Here is a 6,000-nt window from a genome sequence, read left to right as displayed (position 1 = left end):
AAAGGCTGAATAGTATTCCACTGTGTATCCTATAAACCATTTGTTTTTACATATTCAGCAGTTGACGGGTACAGCTTAGATGAATCTGTAACTTGGCTATTGTGAATAGTGCTGTGGTAAACATGGGAGTGAAAATGTCTTTTCAACATATGGATTTCTAATCTTTTGGACCCAGAAGTGGGATTTCTGGGTCTATTTTTAGTTTTTTGGAAGAAGCTCTGTGTTTTTTCCACAATGGTTGTATTAATTTGCATTCCCACCAAAAGTGTAATTGAGTTTTCTTTTCTCCTCCTTGCCAACACTTGCTATCTTTCATCTTTTTGATAAAACTCATTCTAACAGAAAAAGAGTGATACCTCTGGGGCCAGCGCCGTGGCTCACTTGGCTAATCCTCCACTGGTGGCGCCGGCATCTCATATGGGTGCCGGGTTCTAGTCCCAGCTGCTCCTCTTCCAGTCCAGGTCTCTGCTGTGGCCCGGGAAGGCAGTGGAGGATGTCCCAAGTGCTTGGGCCCCTGCACCCACATGGGAGACCAGGGGGAGGCACCTGGCTCCTGGCTTCAGATCGGCATAGTTCTGGCCGTGGTGGCCACTTAGGGGGTGAACCAGCGGAAGGAAGACCTTTCTCTCTCTCTCTCTCTCTCTCTCTCTCACTGTCCAACTCTATCTGTCAAATGAAAAAAAAAAAAGAGTGAATCCTCATTGTGGTTTTAATTTGTGTTTCCCTAATGATTAGGGTTCAATGTTAATATCTGTTAATGAATGGGGACTGGCATTGTGGTACAACAGGCTAAGCTGCCACTTGGGCTGCAGACATCCCATATCCAAGCGCTGGTTTGGGTCCTGTGTGCTCTGCTTCTGATCTGGCTCCCTGCTAATGTGGGAAGGCAGCAGAAGCTGGCCCAAGTGCTTTGGCCCCTGCCCCTTGTTAGTAAAATGGTGCCATCTCATCTGGGCACCATCTCAAGCCCAGGATGCCATCTAGGGCTCTGATCTTTCGCTAAAAAACCTTTCATGAAAGGCCACCACAAAACGCGCCAAACACCAGAGTGAGGGAGAAGGTTTATTGTTGAGTGGGGGAACCCCACAGGCTGCCTCCCTGTGCATGACAGAATGGCAGCCTGTGCTAGCAGAGCAGGTCTTATACAGCTTTGTAGAGGTGAGGAAGTGGGAGCAGAGAATCCCGTAGGGTGGGGGTGGAGCTGGTGCTTGTGCTTGGGCCATTTTGTCACCTGACTTCTAGTGAGCCAGGCTGGGCTTAGGATCGAAGCTTGTTGTACAAGAAGGTGATGGGGCCAGAGCCCAAGATGGTATCTGGGGCTTGAGATGGTGCCCCAGATAAGATGGCACTATTTTACTAACATCACCCATCAGGGATGAAGTTCCTGCCTCCTGGCTCTGGCTGTGAACCAGAAAATAGAAAAGCTCTTTCTAAAGCTCTTTCTCTCTCTTTACCCTCTGTCCCCTTCAATAGCACTCTCCCTCCTTTTCTTGCTTCTCATCACACACACACACACACACACACACAAACACAAACACACCTCCTTTTCAAGTAAATATCTTTTTTTTTTTTAATTAAAAAAAGTATTAATGAATGAGAGAGCCTTTTAGGCTGGAAAGTAGAGAACAATAATAGAAAGGACCATTAGAGGGGCTAATCTGTTATGGTGACTGCGCTTAAGAAAAAATGATGCAGCTGTTAAGAAAGTTTATCTCTGGGGCCTGCGCTGTGACGTAGCAGGTAAAGCCGCCACCTGCAGTGCCGGCATCCCATATGGGCGATGGTTCGAGTCCCTGCGGCTCCACTTCCGATCCAGCTCAGCTATAGCCTGGGAAAGCAGTAGAAGATGGCCCAAGTCTTTGGTCCCCTGTACCCGGGTGGGAGACCTGGAAGAAGCTCCTGGCTTCTGGCTTTGGATCAGTGCAGCTCTGGCCTTTACAGCCAATTGGGGAGTGAACCATTGGATGGAAGACCTCTGTCTCTCCTATTTCTCTCTTTCTCTCTCTCTCTCTCTCTCTGCCTCTCCTCTCTCTGTGTAACTCTGACTTTCAAATAAATAAATAAATAATTTTTTTTTTAAAGAAGCTCTTGGCTCCTGGCTTCGGATCGGTGCAGCTCCGGCTGTTGCAGCCAACTGGGGAGTGAACCAGTGGATGGAGGACTCTCTCTCTCTCCTCTGTCTAACTTTGACTTTCACATAAATAAATAAATCTTTTCTTATAAAAAAGTTAATCTCTTTTAATACTCAGTGGCATGGACAGATTCTTTAATAATTTCTTTTTTTCTTTTTTTTTTTGACAGTCAGAGTGGACAGTGAGAGAGAGAGAGACAGAGAGAAAGGTCTTCCTTTGCTGTTGGTTCACCCTCCAATGGCCGCCGCGGCTGGCACGCTGCGGCTGGCACACCGCACTGATCCGAAGGCAGGAGCCAGGTGCTTCTCCTGGTCTCCCATGGGGTGCAGGGCCCAAGCACTTGGGCCATCCTCCACTGCTCTCCCGGGTCACAGCAGAGAGCTGGCCTGGAAGAGGGGCAACCAGGACAGAATCCGGCGCCCCTACCGGAACTAGAACCCGGTGTGCAGGCGCCGCAAGGCGGAGGATTAGCCTAGTGAGCTGCGGCGCCGGCCAGCCATTGCTCTTTGAGACAAGGGGAGAGAGAATGGCTATGGTGGGATTTCACACCACTCCATAGCCTGAAGGCTACCCTCTCCATTCCTCACTACAAATAATAAAAACAACAACAATAATGATACTCTCCATGAGTAAACGAGACATTCTGACATCTTCTTTCAGGAGATTTTCACGCCAGCTCAGAGTCTGGCGTGTAACAGCACTTGCTGCTTAAGGAGGGCCCAGGAAACAAAGTGCCAGTGCTTTCATCTCCCCGCTTCAATCTGCACCACCATCTGCTCTGCCGACTCCCATGGTGGCTGCCCTGGTGAAGACAGCATAAGGATGGCCCAGGAACTGGGGCTCAGTGATGCCAACACAAGATTGACTCACAGCCCCGGGGTCAAGGCGCAGCTTCTTTCTGGTAGTTTGTCTTCCGTGATACTGGGACTCTGCAGCTTTTACCCAAAGGTCTGGTATGGGCAAGCATAGGCCACTGTATCAGACCCACTGCCCAAGGCTTTGATCACCCCACATGCGGAATAAACACTGCGCCGTTGTCTCCAAAGCATAGCTCCCTTTGGGGAGTGCTGAATTTTCCTCAAAGAGAAGTTTCTCATCATTCACCCTCCTGTGCCCTTTGACCCAACCACAGTGAAAATGCAACCCCGTGCATCTCCTAATCCAGACATCTCACTGGCTCTGCATTGCTCTTAAGGTAAAGGTCAAAGTCCCTAGCAGGACCACAGCTTCCTGCACCCACTAAACTACAGCCCTCTAACCTCCCTTCAGCCCCTCAGCTATATCGGGCTCCTTCCTTCCTCACATGGTTCCCATGCCGTCTGGTTAGCTCCCACTCAACTTCACATTACGGTGCAAATCCCTACTCCAGGCATGCCCTCCTCAGTCTTGTGCCCTACACCAGGCTGGATCACTGTAGGAGGCTGGGGCCAGCATTGTGGCACAGTGGATTAAGCCACTTCTTGCAACACTGGCATTCCATGTGAGTCCCGGATGCTCCACTTCCAATCCAGCTCCCTGCTAAAATGCCTGGGAAAGTGGTGGAAGATGACTCAGGCGCTTGGGCTCCTGCACCCACATTGGAGACTCAGGTGGCTCTTCAGACTCATGGCTTCAGGCTGGCCCATCCCCAGCCATTGTATCCATTTGAGGAATGAGGCAGCAGATGGAACATCTCTCTCTCTTCCCTCCTTCCTCTGTTACTCTGCCTATTACATTACTGTGGGAGGCTCTCGCAGCATCTACTTGGCACTTCTCTATCATGACACATACCTCAGTGATGGCTACAGAAGTAGCAGGTAGTTAGTTCAACACTTGTGCTCCTCACTGGATAGACCAGGTCAGTCTCAGCATACTGCTGGCCTACGGGGTCTTACTCAACCTTTCTTTTTCATTAATAGTTTCATTTTACGGTGTCAGTGGATTAATACATGAGTGGAGAAGAGGAAAGTGGAGATTATCTATGTCAGCAAATTGTTCTGTAAAGGGAAGGTGCGAGCTAGGATGGCAGCTGGAGGGCACTGTGGGATTGTCTTAGCCAGTTAGTGCTGCTGGCACAAGATACCACACCCTGGGCGGCTTACACAGCAGGGATGCATTTCGGTGATGGAGGCTGGAAGTCCCAGATTAGGGTGCCAGCAGGGTCTGTTAATGGTGAGAACTCTCACTCCTGGCTTTTAGATAACTACTTTCTCACTGTGCCCTTATTTTCTGGGGAGAGAGACAGCTCTGTTTTCTCCCTTGTATTATAAGGACATGGGATTAGTGCTTGTAAGTTTGAGGAGCAAGGAGAAGATTGAAATAGCTTCTGTGGAAACTAAGAAAGAGCTGTTATGGACACATGTTTGTGCCCACCCTCCAATTCATATGTTGACTCTCTAATCCCCAAGGCGATGGCATTAGGCCATGGGGTCATTAGGAGGGGATGAAATAATGAGGGTGAAGACCCCATGATGGGAATCTGTGTCCTTATAATAGCAGTCAGAGAACTAGCTCCCTGCTCCCTTCCACCAGACAAGAACACAGCCAGAAGTTACCATCTTCAAACCAAACACAGACACTCATCAGACAACAAATCAACCTTGGTCTTGGACTTCTCAGCTTCCAGCATTATGGAAAAATGCTTATGGGCTACCAGTTTATAGTATTTTGTTGTAGTGGCCTGATCAGGCTAAGACAAGTGCCAAGAGGGGACACTCTGCTGCAGAGTGTTGGGCCAGGGGGAGCACACTCATGCTCATCTTGAATGTCTGGAGGCAACAAGAGCTTGGTGCAGTGAAATGTTTTCTGACCTTGACCCAGGGCTGGTGACAAGGATGGAAAGCAGGCACGGGTACAGAGAATATTTTCTAGAATGTGGTTCATGTGAGGGCCATGGATTACACTGGGATCACAGAGATGGGAGGGAGCTGATTAACACAGAGAAAGTCAAGAGGTTGAAGAATGTCTATGTGGAGGGAATAACAGCTGAGAGACTTGGAAAGGTAAAAGGTTGTGTTCACAAAAATGGAGTGTTCAAACACCTGATTTCAGTGGGCTAGTAGTTCCTAGTGATGTCACCAAGAGTGAAAGGCTGGAGTGGTCAAGGTCCCTGACACTGAACTGGAGTTGTGTTGTAGCGGGTAAAGCCGCCTCCTCTGGGGCTGTCCCAGCTGCTCCACTTCCCATTCAGCTCCCTGCTAATGTGCCTGGGAAAGCAGCAGAGAATGGCCCAGGTGATTGGGCCCCTGCCACCCACGTGGGATAACCAGATGAAGTTCCTGGCTCCTGGGGCCAACACTGTGGCATAGTAGGTTAAGCCTACATCTGCAGCACCAGCATCCAATATGGGTGCCAGTTTGTCTCAGCTGCTCCACTTCTAATTGAGCTCCCTGATAATGGCCTGGGAAAGCAACGGAAGATGACTCAAGTGCTTGGGCCCCTGCACCCATATGGGAGACTGGGATAAAGCTTCTGGCTCCTGGCTTTGGACTGAAGAGTGCACCAGTGGATGGAAGACCTCTTTCTCTGTCTCTCACTCTGTCTCTCTATAACTCTACCTTTGAAATAAATAAACAAATCTTAAAAAAAAAAAAAGTCCCTAATGCTGTGAAGACCAAGTTGGGCGATGGCCATCAGCTGATCAGGGTCAAAGCCTTAGGGGTTGGCACAGGCCAAGCCCCAAAGCAGCTGTCTTTGTGAATTTACATCTTGCAGCTTATTTCCCCTGGGAAAGCATCTCCTGCTGCAGCACTGTTTCCCAATGTGGCTATCACAGGTGCCAGAGGAAACGGCTGGTCTCTCAGGTATGAGGAATACTGGAGCTTTTGTGCAGATTCTTCATCAAAGTTCCCACCTCTTCTGAGTATGCTCAGTAATCCAGTGATTTTAT

Source organism: Oryctolagus cuniculus, chromosome 4 (assembly GCF_051225735.1).
Source record: "Oryctolagus cuniculus isolate XC-2025 breed Fujian yellow rabbit chromosome 4, ASM5122573v1, whole genome shotgun sequence".
Lineage (NCBI taxonomy): Eukaryota > Metazoa > Chordata > Mammalia > Lagomorpha > Leporidae > Oryctolagus > Oryctolagus cuniculus.
Note: the sequence above shows the minus strand (reverse complement) of the source record.